Raw genomic sequence first — 22815 nt, 5'->3', positions numbered from 1 at the left:
TCAAATGAGTAAGTTCAGAAAGAGATAATATTAGGAAGAAATTGTTTCGAGTGACGGATCTTTCAGGAGAAGGAATGAGTTGTCTGAGGAAGTTGGGGGTTCCTCTTGGCTGCAGCGTGCAATCTGAAAGGAGACTTAGTAGAGGGGTTTCAAAGACTCTTGGAATATCTGAGAATATTAGTTAAGCTAATGCTATCTCCTACAAGAGAGAAACTCTGAACCTCAATATCTCAACACCAATTTACTTCTCATTTATGTAAAGTCCATTCAGAGGCAGGGATTGAAATGCTCTGCTCCATGCAGTCATTTAGGCCCCTGGGATGATTGCAGATCAACTATCTTCAACACATTGTGCCCAAGGTCACTTGGGTGTCAACATCCCAGACAAAAGAGGAGGATTACAACAAATGTCTTTTATAAGCCACACCTGGAAGTAGAATAATCACTTCCTCTTACATGCCATTGGCTAGAACTCAATCACATGACTATATTCACCTCTAAGGGAGGCAGGACAGTGTAATCTACCTGCTTGTGCCCAGGAAGAAATAGAAAGAGTTTTGGTGAATGCCTCACCAATCTCTACCATAGTGAATGTGACCTAGATGACCTTTAAGGTCTCTTCCCCTCTTTTCTGTATTTTTCATAACCCATATCTCTGTGTCATTTTGTATTATATTTTTCTGTCAATTTTCTAATTCACTAATTCTCTTCAATTATTCTAACCTGTTATTAAATCCATTCATGTTATTCTTAATTTTAGTTTCTGTACTTTAAACTTCCAGAATTTCCGTTTGGTTATTTTATAGAATTTTCAATTTTCTGCTGAAATTCTTAGTGTTATTTTTAATATTCTTGAATGCATTAGGCATATTTATTTTAAATCTTTCTATCTTACAACTCCACTATCTGGGTCCCCCATTGGCCTGTTTCTTTTGTGTATTGTTTCTACTGATTTTCAATCCTGTCTCTTGTCTCCTCTTATGACTTGTTATTTTTACTGAATGCTGGTCATATTATATAAAAAATTGTGTATTTAATTTAAACTTAGGAAAATGTATTTTCCCCCTAGAAAATACATACATTGGCTTTGGGTGCATTTATTAGTGTCAGTAGTTATCCTGTATCAATCCAATTTGACATTAAAATGTTTTGATGCTAGACTTCATTTTCTTGGAGGGAAACATATTCCCGATTCACTATTACTCCTGTGTGTAGACTTTTAACTTCTCGCCTGGAAATAAAAGGGTTTATCAGAATCACACCTCATAGCTTGGGGATCCCAAACTCCATATTTTGCCCTCTTAGCTTTAGGAATCTGTTGAAGCTCTAAGTACAACTTCTCACCTTCTTAGATGCCTGATCCAGAATGAGAAGACGCTTCTAGTGGAAAAGCTACTCTACATAGTGGGCTCATTTCTCCAGATTTTCTTATTTTCCTGAATCTTAGGCCTATAAGTCTTCAATGACTTTCTAGCTATGCACTTGCTTCAAACTATGTTTCCTATTTTGGTTTAGCTTTTCTAGTTATTTGTAACAGGATGATTACCAATTACTATATCTTATCTAGCTAGCTAGCTATAACATGTACTACAACTCACTTTTTTCCCTTAATAATAAACCTTGACAATTTTTCATGTCAATATGTATGTGTCTGCCTTATTCTTTTTTATGATCCAGCCTATTACGTTGCATAAGTACATGCTGCTTTATTTAACAAATTCCTTATTGATGGACACTTGGGTTGTTCACAAGTGTTCATAGCAAATATTATTACGCATTGTGTGAATATACCTAAAACTTCTAGAAATGTAATTCCTAGATATTACGAAATTGTCTCCTAAAAAACTGTACCAATTTTCATTTCCAGCCACAGTGTGTGAGAATGTATGTTTCCCCGTAGGCTTACTACCACTAGATTTTATCAAACATATAAATTTTGTAATCAACTTTTAATTGTGCTTCCAGATTCTATTCTCTTTCCCCTCCAGTTCAAGCTCCACATTATGGACACATACATTTATAAATCATAAAATCTAATCATGTCACTTCCCTCTTTAAAACTTTTTGCCTCCCCGCAGTCAAAGGATGATTGCATTTGCACAGACTAACACTTCCTCTACCCTCCCTTACCTCCCAGCTCCATCTTCGGTACAACTCTACCTGTACTCTAATAGCCACATTCATTTTTTCCTAAATATTCCATACTTTTTCACATCTTGGCACCTTTGCATATTCTCCCCCTTCTCTCTGAAATGCCCTTTCATCCTTTACCTGTATAGGAAAAGGTAAACTCTAACATTCAGCTCTCAGGTTACATGTTAATTCTTTAGAGAAACTTTCTCCTACAAGCTTTACCACCCCTCTCTCCCCCTACACAGAATGCGTAGTCAACTATTCCTTCCTTTACATCACTATTGTTCCTTATAAATACCTCTCTTGGAGCACTCAGAACACTGCGTCATATCCTTGTAAGTCTGTCTCCTCCACCGTCAGATTATGAGTTTGTTCGGGGAAGGAGCTCTGTCTTATTCATTCTCTCCACTCCCATGCCCAGCAGAATACTTGGCACGGAGTCAGTACTCCAAAGCAGTTTTCCAAAGAAGAAATCAATACACGTTACCTCTGCAAAATGCTCCCATTACAAGTGTTTTCAAGGGAACCTCCAAGTCCCCAGGACTGGGAATTCTTTGAGCGAAGTTCTGTTTGGCCTACATTTAGCATTCAAATCTCAGTCTAAGCATACTAAAACTCAAGGGGAAAACAATAGATGTTTGAGTTATTAGATGGAATTTATACTTTGGGCAACAGTTTTCTCTTTAATACCTAAAGCCATTTGTGTTCTTGACTATAGGACTTTAGTAAAAGTCGGGAGTTGCTAGGAATTTAGACCCCTAAGCTCTTCACAAAAAAGTGTACATTTTGGTAGCACTGCTTCTACAACTCCCATCAAAATAGGCAAATGTTTTGAACTTAGTTTGACCTCTGGTTTGGGACTTGCCATGTGTTTATTCTTTGTACAGTCACTCTCAAAAAATGCACTTATCTTTTAGACAGATTTTTGGCAGACAGGGTCCTTACCCTGTCGATAGAAAATCTAAGAGAAGAAAAGCACAAGTGATTTATTTGTTTTAGGAAAATGAATCTGCATGCTTACCGAGGAATATTTGATCACCCCAAGGAGATAATATTTTCAGCCTATTTCAATGCTGTGTAGCACAGGACCCGGGAGACTGTAACGACACCAGCTCTGATTGTAATCTGTGACTCATCTTCTCCCTTAAGGGGCTCTGATTTTCTATACCCCAGTGGCTCGCCCATTTGGAACCTAGTATGATTGGATTCTATTCCTGACTAGATGTTCCCATCTAAACAGCAAAGACAACATCCATCTCTTCAGATGTCTAGAGACATGATAATGCCTGTGGTAAATATGGTTTTAGTGTTATTCATTTAAATTCAATGCAGCTTTCAGAAGCAGAGGGGCCTGAAATGGTAGGAATTTGAAAAGCCTTAACTCTTCTTGAATTTTCTCTACAACATCCCCACCAAGTGGTCATACCAACTTTATTGGAGCATCTCCCATGATGGGCAGCCCGCTACCTTTCCCTATGTCATTTAGGAAGTTTTTCTCTTATATCTGATGAGAAGAAATGTGCTTCCTGGTTGTTTCTACATAGGGGCCCTAGGAAGAAATCTAATCTTCCTTGGGTTTCCATCCTGGTTTTGTTCCTTCTTCTTTACACAAACCCTCCAAATACTCAGAGTCCTCTCTTAGGTGTGCTGAATCATTCATTCTCCTCCCCAAAATGTCCATGCTTTCTCAAATTCCCCTCAAAGACTGTGGTTTTGAGTCTTTACCATATTGGTCGTTCACTATCCTGAAGGCATCCAAGTTGTCTGTATTATTCCAGCTGTTGTCAAAGGGCACATTAGATGGATCCCTTGATGGATGTGCAAGAATCAGAAAACAGGAAAGGAGAGAAGCAGATTCTTCCACTCTTGTTTCCTAAAACAGCCATTATTACTAGATGCTTTCTATTCAGGCACCGAGATTTCCGAAACCTCTTTATTTACCTCTTCAGTAGGATGACCTTTTTCCTCCACCAGATGATTTTACAGAGACAGCTTAAACCTTCATTCTCCCAGGGGGATTTCTGTGTGGATTTCTATGAGCTCTTCCATATTACAAGGGAAGTGGGTGACTCTGAAGTAAAAACTTCAACAAACATGGATATAGAAAGATTGATGTTTTGGTGCCAATTGGGTCCAGGTTCAGATACTGATTCTACTTCTTGCTTGCTGTCTGTTCTTAGAAAAATTGCTTTGTCTCTCTGAGCCATAGGTTCCTTATCTACAAAGTAGAGGTAATCCCGGTTGTCACAATGGCTTATTAAAAATTAGTGATAAGATACATACAGAACTTAACACAGTTTCTGGAAAATAGCAGTTGCTTAATAAATAGTATATTTAATTATTTGAACAGTGTTCTTCATTTGTAACTTGGTTCCAATTCTGGATCTCTTACGAGGTGTAGAATCTTAGAAAAGCCATTTGACTCCCTTATTCTCATTTCTAAAATTGCCTAACAATTGGACCTATCTTCCAAGGTTGTTTTGTTTAATTAATCAAGATAACATACTAAAGAAGCTCTCACAATTCATTGAATATGATAGATGTTCCAGATGTGAAAATTCAAGAGGAAGTATTCTGTTTAATTCAGCTTCATGTTGCCACCATGATGTCTAGTACACAGAAACTATTACTTTCTGTAATACTCTCTCCATTACCCACTCAAAATGTTAGTGGCCTTCTCTCTTTCCCTATCAGCCCACATACATGACCAGAATACACAGTCCTACTCCAGGGTAAGGATGGCCTGTGGAGGTAGAAGTGGGTAGAATTGTGGAAAGTACTCCCTCCAATACCAGGTTCTGCCCTCAAGGAGTTCTCAGTCCCATGGGGGAGGTAAGATGCCAATATCTAGTTGCATTACAGCATTAGGATGGAGATATGTGTTGGGGATAGTGACATAAAAACAGACATAGTCAACTCATGGAAGAGGGAAGCATGGGGAAGGTAGGAGTGATCAAAGAAAGCATAACACAGGATCTTACAAAATGAGTGGGAGTTACCTAATTAGGTCAAGTGAGGAAGGGCATTCTTAGAAAAGAAGAGAGCATTTGCAAAGGTATGGAATTTCAGTAAACAACATTCCTCATGCTGAGAAAAGCCATTATTTTCATGAGATTAAAATGTTGGAGACCATCAGGCAACAGAAGCTTGTGGGGCCAGACATGAAGAGACTCATATTCTCCTTTAGAGGATTCGGATTTTATCCTGTAAGCAGTGGGTTGCTATTGAAGGCCTTTAGTCAGGAGTGAATTCATCTGACCAGAATTTTAGGAATATTTGGCAGTTGACTTTTGGAGGATGCATTGAAGCAGGGGCAAAGTTAATCATGAGAGACCCTCAATTAGGACTATGTTACCCTACCTCCTTCCTGCTCCTCATCCGTAGTATATCTGAATCATTCATGCAGAAATTCAGAGTGTCAGCCATTTGGCAATAAAACTCCAAAAGGAATCGAAATGTCTGGAGAGATAATTGTTGCATTTTATTCCTTCTTCTCACTGGGACTTTGGCAGGCCTCAAAGATAAATAGAATCCAGACCCCAAAGTAACACCTTTGCCCACTTCCTCCTCCTCTTTGCCTAAAATGCTTGCTCTTTTTACTGTAAAGACTGCTGGAGATTCCTGGTAATTAGTCTTGGCTTCATCGTTAAAACACCCCGACAGATTGTATGCTTTCTCCTTCAACCCAACTTCTGAGTGTGTTTGTTTGTGGAAGCCTTTCCTGCCCTGTTCCTCTGGAACGGAGTGTAGGAGTGTGAGGGTTGTTTCCATGGCCACAAAGTTCCAAAGCCAAGAATGGCTTGTTCCAGGAAATTTCTGGAGAAAGTGGTGCGTGCACATGGGGTGTGCAAGCCATGCTTGAGTTGCAAGCTTTGTAAGCATGAAGCACAGAAATTTGGTGTGTGTGACAAGTCTTGAACAAGTCCCAGTATTTACGTACTTGAAGTGTGTGGTGTAGATGCTGCATTGCCTCAGAACCTTTCTCATGTCAGGCACATGGTTTGTAGTTTAGCAAACTTTGTCTCTAATGGATTCCCTAGAACAGAAAGCTTCGCATGTACTTAGGTTATATGGAAGACAAATTCATTCAGCAAACCTGTTGGTGCCTCTCATGTACTGGAAATATGAAGGTGAATAAGACCAATACAATATCCCATAACTACAGTGAACCATTAATAATGGCTACCCTATATTGAGTGCTTACTATATGCCAGTCACTATGGGAGATGCTTTCCTTTTGTTAGCTCTTCAATCTTCATAAAACCTCTATGGAAGAGATCCAATTATTATCTTAATTTCACAGAAGGAAGCTGAGGTCTAAAGAAGTTAAATAATTTGACCAAGTTCACCCCGCTGCGAAGTGTCAGAGCTGGGAATCTACACAGATCCCCCTGATTCAAATGTCTGCTATTTTCATTGGTTCCCTGACTTCAGATCCAGATGACGAAGCATGTGAACAGAGAAAGTACAATTCCAAGTGATAAATGATGATTCTAAAATGCCAAGAGAACACAGAGGAAGGGGCCCAGGCTAGCAGAGAAGGCTTTGATGAGGGGAAGATATTTGAGCAGAATTCTGCCTGACAAATATGAGTCTCTAGAAAGAGAAAGGGGATGAGCATTTTGAGAAAAAGTGTGGAAAGGACCAAAGTTGTGAAAGAACAATGCCTTCTAGGTTGTGGATGCTCCATTGGATGGCATCATAAGGAAGTGCAAGAAGCTCAGGGTGGCAGGAATGCATGCTGTTAGGAAGACAGTGACAGATAAGACTGGAAAGGCAGTTTAGAGCCAGACTTTGCAGGATTCTATACAAGATGGTGATGAATTTAGATTATATCCTGCAGCCAAAATTTCTTCCATGGACTGGTTGCAGAACCATCTGATAGGTCTTTTAGAAATACAAATATCAAACTGCAACCCAGGACATCCTAATCTATTTGGACAGTGACTATCAAATTTCAGTGCTTATCAGAATCATGTGGAGTGCTAATAAAAAGAAATGCAGAGACCGTACCTGTGTATTTTTACCAAGTCTCCCAGATGTTTCTAATACCTCTAACATGTGAAATCAACTCATCTAGGATAAGAAATAAGAATCTTTATTTTTATAAGTTCTCCATGTAATTTTTATATGCTACCCTATTGGAGTATTAACAGACATAGACAGCAGAAAACCAACAGAAATCTTACTATTGTTGTTTAAATAGTTGATAGTAAAAATTGTAATGATACATTTTTAAAATACTAATATCATATTTAGGTTAAAAACAAGATTAAGGTCTGTTGTCAGAGAAAGACTCCCAGGAAATCAGTGTACCATAAGCAGAGTCCATCTCTTTATCTATAAAATGAGCATAATAGGACCTTACTCTTTCTTGCAGTTCTCATAAAGTTGAAAATAGAACCACACCCCAGAGAGCTACAGGTAAGCTTTCTTTCTCTAGGAATAGTTTGCATTTTTTGAATTTTATATAGATGGAATCGTATAGTATGTGCTCTTTTTTTAATCCGACTTCTTTTTCTCAGCCTGATTCTTTTGAGATTTATTCTTGTTCTTACATGTATCAGTTAATCATTTTTTTTTTTAATTGTGAGTGGCATTCCATTGTAGATTTGTTCCAGGTTTTACTTGTCCCTTCAAGTATTCGTGGACATTTGGGTTGCTTCCAGTTTGAGGCTCTTTCAAATAAAGTTGCTATGAACATTCATGTAAAAAGAAAATGAGCCATGTGTGTGTGCATGTGAGTTTGCGCCTGTGTGAGTGTATATATGTATATACAGAGTAGTTGCTAAGACTCCTTCTCCTCCTTCTCCTCCTAACACTCCATACCCAGCACAAGTACTAGCCTTTCTACTTCAGAATTTTCCTAATCCTTCTTTGGGAATGGGCCTAAGCATTATTTCATTACATCTACTTGAACACTTTTAGGGTGAAAAAAGAACGAAGGAGTCACCGCCCTATCTCTAAACTTAGGAAGCCCAACTCTGAATCTCTGTAGGTCACCACCTTCCCTCTGTCTTAGCTTCAAAGCTGTCTTGACTCAGCTCACTGTTTTTCAAGATCAAATCTACACTCCTTAACCTCTTCAAGGTCTTCTGTGGGCTGACTTAGCCTACCTGGTCTTCCGCCATTCTCCTGTAAGCATCCAACCATCTACCCACTCCAAAATGCTCGCCATTTCCTGAACCAGCATTGCTCTCTCTTCACTGAGCCTTGCATAGAATGCCTTCCTACCTGATCTGCTAGGGAAACAATTTGCATGACCTCTCAATGTCACATTCTGTGTAGATCCTTCCTGATGCCTCAGTATTTACACATTTGCTCTTCTCTACTCTTCTGCTGTAATGCTGACTATGCTGCATTGGGATTGATTGTGTATATATCTATCTCCTTCGTGTCTTTCTCTCTTTGTGTTCCCAGAGCCTCATATAGGATCTAGCACATAGTATGTAGGCAAATACAAGCACACTGTTAAATTGCCAGCTAGTTTCTGGAACCTCAACTCCATCACAAAGATGTTGCAATCATGCTTAAATTTCTGAAATAGTTGGAGATTTAACAAAAACTAGTTAATGCCAATCTAAGCTGATCTCAGCTTCCTGATCTGAAATCGGTTCCCACACGTTTCCCTTCTCTAGATGATGCTTCAGTTTCACGGGGAGGGCTTTGAGATTTCAAAGGGGCCCTCCAGCTTAGGAAAAGACAGATCTTACTATGGGTGAGTCATTGCATTTCTTGCTTCTAGCAGAATTCTCTGACTTAATTGGGATCTAGTTGTTCAGATCAGCTTTGAAAAAGCATGTATATTGGCATGAAAAAATATTTTCAAATCTTTGCTATCCGATTAGAAGATCGTTGGGGTCTGCCCAGACAAACAATTTCTGCAAAGAAAATCTAGGCAGTCAGTCAACAAATATTTGACTATAATGAACCAGGTACTCTTCTAAGCTCTAAATCAACAAAGCAACAGAGGCAGCCCATATCTTCAAGAAACTCCCATTTTGGTGGAGAGAGGCAATAAATATATAGATAAATTAAAAAATGCTATAATATTGGATTCTGAGAAGTTCTAAGATGGAAACAATACTACAGGATGATAGTGGAGGAACTGTAGAAAGAGAAGCGGAGGAAAGGCTAGTCTATGGAAATGTTATTAGAGAAGTTTATAATGAGGAGGCAGCTACACAAACATCTGGAGGAAAGCACTCCAAGTGGAAGATATAATATCAAAGACCCTGAAATAGAAATGAGCTTGGCACGCTCTTGGAACAGAAAAGCCACTGTGGCCGACACAGAATAAACAAGAGAAGAGTGAAAGGATATGAGGTAGGAGATATAGGCAGGTCCAGACACACAGGACCGTGTAGACCACCAGAGTTTGGATTTCATTCTAGTTGCAATTGGAAGATATTAGAGGATTTTAAGAAAGTGGTATGACCCACTTTTGTTGTTAAATAGTCCCTCCCTCTGCCTGCTCTTTTAGAAGATAAACCATGGGAGGGGCTGCAAGAGTGCAGGTTGAGAGACCAGTTATCAGGCTAATGCCAGGATCTAGCTGAAGCATGGTGGTGGCTCTTAGGTTAGGACTGTGGCAGTGGAGATGGTGAGAAAGACATTTCTGGTATTTTTTGGAATCTTAGTCAATAGGATTTACTGATAATTGATAATTAGGTATGAGAAAAAGAGAGCAATCAGGAGTGACTTCTAAATATTTTTGTCTGAGCAGTTGAATGGATGGTGGAGCAATTTACTCAGATGGGAAAGTCTTGAGAGGATCTGTTTTATGTGCTTGGAGGCGTGAAGAATCTGCTTCAGTCATGTTGTCTGAGATGCCTGTTTGACATCCAAATAGAGATACTGAGTAGGCAGGTTGTAATCAGTGCATGATTGGGGTTGAAAGCTCTGTATAAAGATGAGATGTGAAAGAGAGAGAGAAGAACATTTTCTAGGACGGAGCACAGGGCCTGCCAACATTTAGAATTCTAGAAGAGAAGGGGGCTCTTGCAAAGGAAAATGAGAAGCAGCATCTGTGGAGGAGGATGAAAAACATAAGAGTGTGGTGTCTTGGGAGCTAACAGAAGAAACTGTTTCAAAAATGAAAGAGTGGACAAACATGGGGGTAAAATGCTGCTGGGAAATAGAGTAAGATAGAGAACTGATGACTTGCCCCTGTAAGAGCTAGCTCTCTGCTGAAGCTCAGTGCCACAAATAAATATTTGATTCTAAATCGTGATAAGAGCAACAAAGAAAAGAACAGGAAGCTATAAGAGAGTTAATGAGGCAAACTGATATTGGAAGAGGGTCTAAAAAGATTACACAAATAGTATACAAGGTGGAATATGAAGCATGAATAGAATTATCCAAGTGAGAGTGGAAGAATGTACTCCAGGTAAAAGGAACAGCATGTGTGAAAGCTACAGATGGGAAAGTCATTGGTATACTCTAAGAACTAAAAGCCTGATATGGCCATGCTGGTTGCAGCCAGGAGCAAAGTGGAAAGAGATAAGGTTTACAAGATGGACAGGGAGCAGATCATAGTGATCTTTGTTTGCCACATTAAGGAGTCAGTCTGTCTTTTAATCTAAGTACACTTGGTGATTTTTAAGAACAGATGATATATAGTCTGATGTATATTATAATAAAAATATTATTTAAAAGATTAGTATTGCTGCCTTGTGGAAAACAGATTTTGAGGAAGCAAGATGGAAGTTGGGAAACCAATAAGGAAACTGTAGCAGTAGTCTGGACAAGAAATGTTCTTGTCCTGGGCCATAGTGCTAGTAGAGAAAATGTAGAAAAGAGGAAAGAATCCAATATATTTGGAAGATGGAATGCAGATAATAATACTAAGTTCACACAGTCCTGGTGAAGAATAAAGTTGATAATATATGTGAAAGGCAAACATAAGATGAGATATAGAATAATCATTCAATAAATTATGAATGCTCCTTTCCAAGTCCAGTATCCCAACTGTGTTCCAACCCTTCTACTGAGCCCCTAAAGTTGGAAGGGAAAGTTTATGAAGAATCAAGGAGTATAAACAGCAATAAAGCAAGATAACTACAAAAATAGGTTCTGAAGCCATGCAGACCTGAGTCTTGAATCTGTAACTCACTAGCTCCACACTTAAAAGTGCACACAGTAGATTCTCAATAATGTTTTAGTGGCAGAGTGATTACGTGACCTTCAACAAGTTCTATTATCTCCTTAAAACTTAGTATTCTCCTTATTAAAATAATAATAATACTGCCTCAGAGAATTGCATTAAGGAATAAATGAGACCATACATGTGATACTTACTAGAATATTAAATGAGGTAATGTCTGGAAAAGTGTGTGGCACGTAGTAAGTGCTCAATAAATTGGCAGCAGCAGTTACTAATATTGATGTCACAACTATTACTGGTACAAATGTTGGCCAGTAGTTAGTAGAGAGAGATGTCACTATAAAAGTATGCAGAGTTGGATACAAATGGCTTTATACACTATGGTGGAAACTAAACTCATTGGTTTGGGACTTTCTTTTCTACTATAGGTCTTAACTACTATCAATTCCCCTGTAAGTACTGCTTTAGCTGAACCCTCTAAAATTTTAATGTTGTGTTCATTTTTATTCAGTTCAAACGATTTGTAATGTTCCTTTTGATTTATCCTTTAACCCATGGGATATTTAGATGTGTATTACTTAGTTTCCAAATATTTGTGGATTTTTCAGAATTCTTTATTATTGATTTCTAATTGAATCCCATTGTAGTCATAGAATATACACAGTATGACTTGAATCCTCTTAAATTTATTGAGACTTGTAATATGGTTCAGAATATGGTTAGTGCTGGAAAAAGTTGTATGTACACCTGAAAAAATGTGTACCTACTGTTGTTAGATAATGTGTCTACAAATGTCAGTTAGGTCAAATTGGTTGACAGTTGGTCGATCTAATAGATCGTTATTTTCTTTCTACTTTTTCTATAAATTGTGAAGAACAGAGTGTTAAAATAGTCGACTACAATTGTAGATTTGTTTCTTTCTCCTTGCAGTTCCATTAATCTTTTTCTTCATGTATTTCAGAACTCCACTTCTTAGGTGCACAAATATTTAGGATTCTCATCTCCTCTTGATTAAATGACTCCTTTCTCATTACAAAAAGTCTCATTTTAACTCTGATAATCTACTTGTCTTTTATTAGTATGTACTGTACTTTCACTACAGCATCTGCTTGATTATTATTAACATGGAAGTTTTTTTCCTATCCCTTAAGTTGTAACCTATTTATATTTCTAAATTTAAAGTGAATTTCTTATAAGTAGCATATAGTTGGGTCTCCCTTTTTTATCCAGTTTGATAATCTCTGCCATTTAATTGACATTTAATAATTTAATGTGATTATTGATCCAGTTAGGTTTAAATCTAGTAACTTGCTATTTGTATTCCACCTGTCTAATCTGCTTCTATTTCCTTTTTCTTCTTTTTCTGCCTTCTTTTGCATTAATTGAATATTGCGTGATTCCATTTTATTTCTTTTATTGACTTAGTTATAACTTTTTTTGTTATTTTAGTGATTGCTTTGGAGTTTATAGTATACATCTTTAAGTTATAACACTCTTTAAGTGATATCCCTTTTTACCTAGTATAATATACATTATATTATATGTGATTTATTTATATATCTCCTTATTTTTATACTTTAAGTTGTCTTTTAAAGGATTTTAAAAGAAAAAAAAAAAAGAAAGAAAGAGCAGAGCACGTTTTCCAATGCTTTTCATTGCTTTGTATAGATGCAGAATTCCTTCTGTTATACTTTTCCCTTGGTCTGCAAGACTTCCTTTAACATTTCTGGTAGTGAATGTCTGTTGATGACAAATTCTTTTGCCTTTCTTATATCTGAAAAAAAATATTTATTTTGCCTTCATTTTAGAAAGACGTTTTCACTGGGTATAGAATTCCAGGTTGAGCCCTTTTTTCTTTCAGTACTTTGAAGATGTTCCACTCACCTCTGAGGTCATTCATGTCAGTGTTCATTTGTTCGTAATGGTCTCCACCCCAAACCCTTTTAAGTTTCTCTCTTTATCTTATGTGTTCAGCCCATTGATTAGGATATGTCTCAATGTAGTTTTCTTCAAGTTAATTGGTTTGAGGGTCATTGAACTTCTTGATCTACAGTCTATAGTTTTCATCAAAGTTGAAAAACTTTTGGCTGTTGTCTCTTCAAATATTTTTTCTGACCTGCTCCCTGTCAAGGACTCCAGGTACACACATATTAGGCTACTTGAAGTTGTTCCACAGCTCTTTGATGCTGTGTTCATATTATTTCTATTTCTTTCTCTTTGTTTAATTTTTAAACAGTTTCAATTGCTGTTTTCAAGTTGACTAATTTTTTTCTTCAGCACTATTTTTCTGTTATTCCATCCAGCATGTGTGTGTGTGTGTGTGTGTGTGTGTATTTGAATCTCAGACATTGTTTTATTCATCTCTAAAAACAAAATTTGAGGTTTTTATGTCTTCCATGTCTCTCCTCGATATTCTCATGCTTTCTTCTACTTTTCTGAACTTATGGAATGTAGTTACAATAACTATTTTAACATCTTATCTACTAATTCTATCATGTGTGTTATTTCTGTAATTTTGATTGTGCATTAGTTTTAATTGATTGTTTTTTGTCTCATTATCAGTCCTATTTTTCTGCTCTTTACTTGGCTATTAATTTTTTTATTGGATGCTACTAGTTATTGTGAATTTATCTGATTGGGTGTTGGATGTTTTGTATTCCTGTAAATATTCTTGAACTTTTTTCTAGGATGCAGTTTAATTACTTGGCAATAATCTAATCCTTTCTAAATTTGCCTAGCAAGCAGGACCAGAGGGGACTTTAGTCTAGTGTTAATTTTATCTCACTACCAACGCAAAATTTTTCCAAATACTCTACCTGCTACTCTACTGACGATGAGAAAGTGTTACTCTAGCTAGCAGAAAGAAGAACTCTTTCCAGACTTGTGTGAGCTCTGGTGATTGTTTCCTATAATTTTGCAGGTGGTGCTTCCCTGTCCTTGGATGGTTTCCTCACATGTGTGTTCTGATCAGTATTCAGGTAAAGACTTGAGGACCCTCTGTATATGTGTGGAGCTCTCTCTAAGTAGCTTCTTTTCTAATACTCTGCCCTGTAAGCTCTCTATCTTATAACCAAAGTGTCCTCAGTCCTCCAACTTAGGTTCCCTCCCTTTGCTGTGGCCTGGAAACACCCTTCAGACAGTAGCTGGGGGACAATTGTAGGGCTTACCTCATTTGTTTCCCCTTTATCAAGGATCACTCTTTTGTACTGCCTGATGTGCAATGTCTAAAAACAGTTGTTTCATAAATTTTGTCCAGTTGTATTTTTGTTTTTTTAGTTATTCTGGACTGGATGTTATATCTGGTCCCAGTTAACCTACTTTAGCCAGAATCCACAGATTTGAATTTGATAGTCCTGAATGCTAGATGAGGAGTTTACACTTTACCTTTTAATGCAGACAATGGAGAACAGTTGAAGGTTTTTTAACCGGGGAGTATAAGATAGGTATTTTAAGAAATTAACCTTGATAATTATGGGGAAGAGAGTTTGAGAGTGAGAGAGGCTGTGAGCACAGTGGTTTTATATGTGCTAGCTTCTAAACTTTCTGTGCAAATCTAGGGAATAAGAACTCACACGTTAGCTTTCACATTTAGTGGGGAGGAAAGAATTGTGTTAAGTGCCTTCATCGATTGCCTTTCTTTTGCATGAAAGAGTATGAGAGTAAAAATAAATAAATAAAAGCAAATTAATAGAGAGAAATAAGCCTGAGGCTAAGATTTGTTAAATTCACAGCAGGATAATTGTTCCCTTTTTAATGGAGATTTTTTATTATTATTATTTTGAAGTATAAATGGCAATTTTAAAAGGGTTATCATCCCCTCTCCCTCCTCCCCTCCTGAAAACTAGAGGGAAAAAAGCCAGAATTCTGATGTTTGCAAATTCTGTCCATTTCTGATCACCTGGATCCCCACACTTACCCTTCTCCACACATGATACTTAAGAAGATCTTGGATAGGAAAAAGAATATACCCCATTAATGCTTTCTTACTCAGGTCTAACACTGCTCCCAGAGACCCTAAAATTGAACTGTACAGAGACTAAGAAAAACTACATTTGTGAACAGGCCTGCTGGGACCCCTGGGGAATAAGATGCTGATCTATTATTTATGCTTTCTACTTACATTATGTGGATTTTCAAGATGAGCCCAAATACAATGGCCTTTGGGCACTCAAACGCAGGAAAAGGCCATGATTTATTGACAAATAATGGTAACAACACAAAGATAGTCTGGATCAGAGATGGTGATGGGGAATAATAGCCAAACTGCAGACCCCTGGGGACAGTGTATTGAGAAAACAGGAAAAAATTCAGGTTGTTTTCATTATATACACACAGAGCTAGCCCCAATGTAAGTATAGGGAGCCAAGAATGTGGTATAATTTAGGGAGGAGGAGACAAGGAGCCTTTGAATATCACAATAAGAATACATGTGAACTAAATCACAGCAGTCATTTACAGATGTCGTTCAAATCCATTCCCTCTGTAGGGCCTTACAATATAGGTAGGGAAGTTTTCCTAGTTGTAGAGAAAACGTAAGTGAATTTTAGCGATAGTAAGTGACTTGTTCTGGGTCTCATTTGTCTTGTAGTCTTGCACACAGTTCCTTCCCCTTGTGGTACAAGTCCTCACACACACTATCAAAAATCCCTGTGTTTAGGGGCTGGCCCAGTGGCATAGTGGTTAAGTTCATGCACTCTGCTTTGGCACCCTGGGATTCACAGGTTCAGATGCTGGGTGTGGACCTATACATCACTTATCAAGCCACACTGTGGTGGCATCCCACATAGAAAACAGGAAGATTGGCACAGATGTTAGCTCAATGGTTGTCTTCCTTGAGCAAAAAGAGGAAGATTGGCAACAGATGTTAGCTCAGGGGCAATCTTTCTCACAAAATAAAAAATTAAATCCCTTTATTTCCACTCCTAGGGCCACACAGATTCTCTCTGTGGGGTCTCTTATGCTCTACCCCACATCCTTGCTTTCTATTCCAGAGACTCCAGTGTTTGCCCAGTTACCTCCTATGTGGGTTGAGCCTTCAGCAGAGCTGTCTATTTCATCTGATTTGACCCTGAGCTTAGACTCTGTCTTTCTGTCCTGCTAAGGCATCCGCATCAACCCTGTGCTTAGCTTTGACTCTCAGGATCTTAGCCTGGATTCTGCATGTCTAGGAAAGGAATTCAGATACTTGGAGATGCAGGACGTAGTAGTCTACAAATGTCTACTACACTTCTACAAAGCAGGGACTTTGGAGCCAAGAGTAAACTATGTTTAGATCTTGGCTCACTACTTAGTAGCTGCACACCTGGGGCAGGTCACTAAACCTCCTTTAGACTCTAAGTCCTCCTCAGTAAAGTGAAGGTAGCACTTTCCTCACAGAACGCTTGCAGGGTTTCTCAACCTCGGCACTATAGATATTTGGGACCAGATAACTCTTCACTGTGGCAGCTGTCATCCTATGCACTGTAGAATATTTAGCAGCATCCCTGGCCTCTACACCATAGAAATCAGTAGTGCCACTACACTCTAAGTTGTGAAAATCAAAAACGTCTCCAAAAATTGCCAATAATCCCTTGCATGGCGAAATTGCTGCTAGTTGAAAACCACTGGACTATTGTAAGTATTGTTCTTCACATAGTGCCTAGTAAAAGGAAGCAGTTATTATCAACACCACTGATACCAAGATGATACAGCCAGAAAATGACAAAGATGGGTCTCAAAATCAGAATCTCCTGCTCCCCAGTCCAGGGCTTCTAACACATATCTGTTTGAGGAAGTCTTTGAAGTAAGGAAAAAAGTAGTGGGCTGGGAAGATTGAATCAATTAAAACATGGGCAAACAATTCAATTTAAAATTGGACAATTAAAAGACATTTTTCCAAAAAAGAGAGACAAATGGCCAATAGGTACATGAAAAGGTGCTCAACATCACTAATCATCAGGGAAATGCAAATCAAAACAATGCAATATCAGGGTGACATCAGTATCATGGCAGAGTGAACTTGCCCAGGACTCTCTCCCCTCCAACATACAATGAAAAGGGCATCCATACTTCACCAGAGGACTTCCTAACACAACACAAAAACATCGGAGAGACACACTGCCATACAATGGAGGGAGAAGAGGCTGGAGCCCCCCTCAGAGGAGTTGGAACAGAGTAAGAGAAAAATTCACTCCCTCCCCTAAAGACTGCGATCCGTGACAGCAGAAGGCTCCATGAAGGAAGGAACGAGGGAGGGGACATTCATTTGAGGGAACATTAAGGACACTCGAGGGCCCATGCAGCCTAGAGGGAAGACCTCTACTGGGGTGAGAGCTTTTGTGGAACATGACCTCATCAAGCCAACACCCCAGAAGACCAGATAGCAAGAGCAGAGCAAGAAAGCCTGGAGAGCATGCAGGAGAAAGCGCCCCTTTCCCCACCCACCCCATGCCCCACTCCACTGCCTAGGATCTTGGCTGAAGGCTGAGGGCTCAGAACACACAGTTTTTGACCCCCACCCACTGGTGATAGGCAGTAACTACAACCAAATAATATCAGGATGCATAAGGTCCAACCCACCTCCTCGAGCAATATCAAACACTATATCAAATCGCAAAACCAAAGAGAAAACAACAAGAATCCAGAATTCAGTCCTGAGCACACAGAAATAGGTAATCTAAATGACAATGAATTAAAAATAGCTATCACCAAAAGACTCAATGAGGTAAAAGAGAATGTTGAGAAACAATTCAACAAGTTCAGGAGCTACTTCACAAGAGATTGAAACTATAAGGAAGAATCAATCAGAAATGTTAAAGATGAAAGACACAATGGAAGAGATAAAACAAAATATGAATTCCAGAATGCTTGACTGGACATCATAGAGGAGCATATCAGCATAATCGAAGATAGACAAGTTGAAATACTCCAGACAGAGGATGAGAGAGAACTAAGACTAAGAAGAAATGAAGAAAGTCTCTGAGAAATAGCCAACTCAATTAGTAAATGCAACATAAGAATTATAGGTATTCCAGAAGAAGAAGAGGAGGAGAATGGAGCGGAAAGTGTGTTCAAAGAAATAATAGCAGAGAAATTCACAAATGTAGGGAAAAAGAGGGAAATCTGTGTGGAACAGGCTTCCGGATCTCCTAGACATGTCAATGTAAAAAGACCTACTGCAAGGCATATAGTAGTAAAACTGGCAAAAATGAATGAGAAACAAAGAATACTAAGGGCATCAAGGAAAAGAAAATATCCTACAAATGAACCCCTATCATGCTGTGAGTAAATTTCCCTGAAGAATACTTACAAGCTAGGAGAGAATTGAATGACATATTTGAATCTTTAAAAGACTCAAATTTTTAGCCAAGTATACTCTATTGAGCAAAAATATCCTTCAGATATGAGGGAGAAATAAAAACTTTCCCAGACAAACAAAAGCTAAGGGAGTTCATAGCCATGAGAGCCCCTTACAAGAAATCCTCAAAAAGCCCGTCATACCTGATTAAAAAAAAAAGGAGAACGGAGTTACAGAGCACAGAATAAAAATAGGTCACCAGAATCAGAATAGGATAGGAAATACTCAAGAATAGCATTAAGCTAAAGGGAAGGAAAGTGCAAAAAACAAAGATAGTCCTGTCATTTTAACCACAAACTCGCAACACAAAATGGAATAAGATGTGAGAAAAACAACTTAGGAGAGGAAGAGGAAAGGGACTGAATAGGTTCAGACTAAGGAAATAAGAGACCATCAGAAAATGGAATATCTTATACACAAGATTCTGAATACAAACCTGAGGGTAACCACCAAACAAAAATGCAGAACAGAGACAAAAATAGTAAATAAGGAGGAAATAAAGAAACACATCATAAAAAACTACACAATTCAATGGGTAGATCAAAATACACAGGACGAGAAACAAAGGAAATGCAGGAAAACCAGAAAATGAATGATAAAATGACAGCCTGAAGCCCTCATACATCAATAGTCACTCTAAATGTAAATAGATTGAATTCTCCAATAAAAAGACACAGAGTGGTGAGATGGAGTAAAGAATAAGACCCAACAATATGCTGCCTCCAGGAAACACATCTCAGCTCCAATGACAAACACAAGCTCAGAGTGAAGGGATGGAAGATGATACTCCAAGCTAATGGCAAACAAAAGAAATCAGGTGTTGTAATACTTATATCAGACAAAGTAGACTTCAAGATGAGACAGGTACAGAGGGCAATATATAATGATCAAAGGGACACTCCCTCAAGAAGAAATAACACTTCTAAATATCTATGCACCCAACACAGGAGCACCAAAGTTCATAAAGCAATTATTAACAAACCTAAAAGAAGATATTAATAATAACACAATAATAGTAGGGGACCTCAACACATCACTCACATCAATGGATAGATCCTCCAGACAGAATATCAACAAGGAAACAGTGGAATTAAATAAAAAGCTAAATCAGTTGGACTTAATAGACATATATAGACCACTCCATCCAAAAACAGCAGAATACACATTCTTCTCAAGTGCACACAGAAGATTCTCAAGGATAGACCATATGTTGGGAAACAAGGCAAGCCTCAATAAATTTAAGAAAATTGAAATAATAACAAGCATCCTTTCTGATCACAATGCTATAAAGCTAGAAACTAATCACAAGAAAAAAAGCTAAGACTGGAACAAAGATGTGGAGACTAAACAACATGCTATTAAACATGCAATGGAACATTGAAGAGATTAAAGGAGAAATCAAAAAATATCTGCAGACAAATGAAAATGATAACATACCATGCCAACTCATATGGGATACAGCAAAAGTTGTATTAAGAGGGAAATGCATCACAATACAGGCACACCTTGACAAACAAGAAAAATCCCAAAGAAGCAATCTCAAATTACTCCTAACTGAATTAGACAAAGAAGAACAAACAAAGCCCAAAGTTAGCAGGAGAGAAATAATAAAAATCAGAGCAGAAATAAATGCTATTGAAAAATAAAGGCAGTAGAAAGGATCAATGAAACAAAGAGCTGGTTCTTTGAGAAGGTAATTAAAATTGACAAACTCCGAGACAGACTTACAAAGAAAAAAGAGAGAAAGCTTAAAAAATGGAGACAGTTCGGGGCTGGCCCAGTGGCCGAGTGGTTAAGTTCGCGCGCTCCGCTGCAGGCGGCCCAGTGTTTCTTTGGTCCAAATCCTGGGCACGGACATGGCACTGCTCATCAAACCACGCTGAGGCAGTGTCCCACATACCACAACTAGAAGTACCCACAATGAAGAATATACAACTATGTACCAGGGGGCTTTGGGGAGAAAAAGGAAAAAATAAAAAAAAAAATCTTTAAAAAAAAATCTATTAAAAAAAAAAGGAGACAATTCCATTTACAATCACAACTAAAAGAATAAAGTACCTAGGAATAAATTTAACCAAGGAGGTGAAGGACTTATACAATGAAAACTATAAGACATTACTGAAAGAAATTGATAATAACATAAAGAGATGGAAAGAGATTCCATGCACATGGATTGGAAGAATAAACATAATTAAACTATCCATACCTACCCAGAGCAATCTACAGATTCAATGCAATCCCAATCAGAATCCCAATGACAGCCTTCATGGAAATAGAACAAAGAATCCTAAAATTCATATGGAGCAACATAAGACCCTGAATTGCTAAGGCAATCCTGAGAAAAAAGAACAAAGCTGGAGGTATCACAATCCCTGACTTCAAAATGCACTACAAAGCCATAGTGATCAGAACGGCATGGTACTGGTACAAAAACAGGCACACAAACCAATGGAACGGAACTCAAAGCTCAGAAATAAAACAGCACATGTACAGTCAGCTAATCTTCAACAAAGCTGCCAAGGACATACAACGGAGAAAAGATAGTCTCTTCAACAAATGGTGTTGGGAAAACTGGACAGCTACATGCAAAAGAATGAAGGTAGTCCATTATCTCACACCATATACAAAAATAAACTCAAAAAGGATCAAAGACTTGACAATAAGTCCTGAAGTCATAAAACTCCTAGAAGATAATATAGGCAGTACACTTTTTGACATTGAACTTAAATGGATCTGTTCAAATACCATGTCTTCTCAGACAAGGGAAACAAAAAATAAAAAATAAACAAGTGGGAGTTCATCAGACTAAAGAGCTTCCGCAAGGGAATAGAAACTAGAATCAAAACAAAGAGACAATCCACCAACTGGGAGAAAATATTTTCAAATCATGTATCTGACAAGGTGTTAATCTCCATAATATATGAAGAACTCACACAAATGAACAATAAAAAAACAAACAGCCCGATCAAAAAATGGGCAGAGAATATGAACAGACATTTTTCCGAAGAAGATATACAGATGGCCAATAAATACATGAAAAGATGTTCAACATCACTAATCATCAGGGAAATGCAAATCAAAACTACACTAAGATACCACTTTACTCCTGGTAAAATGGTTATAATCACCAAGACTAAAAATAACAGACATTGGAGAGGGTGTGGAGATAAGGGAACCCTCATACACTGCTGGTGGGAATGCAAACAGATGCAGTGACTGTGGAAAACAGTATGGAGATTCCTCAAAAAACTCAAAATAGAAATACCATATGACCCAGCTATCCCACTACTGGATGTCTACTCAAACAACTTGAAAGCAATAATCCAAAGTAACATATGAACTCCTGTGTTCACTGCAACACTATTCACAATAGCCAAGATGTGGAAACAACCCAAGTGCCCATTAATGGATGATTCCATAAAAAAGATGTGGTGTATATATACATACACAATGGAATATTACTCAGCCATAAAAAAGACAAATTCATCCCATTTGCAACAACATGGATGGACCTGGAGGGAATTATGTTAAGCCAAATAAGCCAGACTGAGAAAGACAAACACCATATGATTCCACTCATAAGTGGAATATGAACATGGAAAAATAGTTCAGAGGTTACCAGGGGAAGGGGGGTGGGGGATGGCCACAGGGGATGAAGGGGAGCACTTATGTGGTAACAGTCGAGAAATAATGTTCAACAGAAATCTCACATTGATATAAACTATTATGAACTCAATAAAAAGAAACGATATCAATTCACACCCATTATGATGGCTATTATCAAAAAGATAAGAGATGTCAAATCGTGAGGATGTGGAGAAAAAGGAACGCTTATACATTATTGGTGAGAATGTAAAATAATACAGCCCTTATGAAAAAGAATAGGGCAGTTCCTCAAAAGGTTAAAAATTAAAGTACCATATGATCCAGCAATCCTACTCCTTGGTATATATCAAAAGGTATGGAAATCAGGATCTCAGAGAGATTTATGCACACTCATGTACATTGCAGCACTAGTCAGCACTATCCACAACAGCCAAGATGTGGAAACAGTTGAAATATCCTTCAGTGGATGAACAGGTAAAGAAAACATGGTATGTATATCAAAGATTATTATCCAGCCATTAAGAAAAGAAAACCCTGCCATTGCAACAACATGGATGAATCTGGAAGGCATTATGCTAAGTGAAGGAAGCTGGAAAGAGAAAGACAAATATTGTATGGTATCACTTATATGTGA

The sequence above is a fragment of the Equus quagga genome, chromosome 14 (assembly GCF_021613505.1).
Source record: "Equus quagga isolate Etosha38 chromosome 14, UCLA_HA_Equagga_1.0, whole genome shotgun sequence".
NCBI lineage: Eukaryota > Metazoa > Chordata > Mammalia > Perissodactyla > Equidae > Equus > Equus quagga.
Note: the sequence above shows the minus strand (reverse complement) of the source record.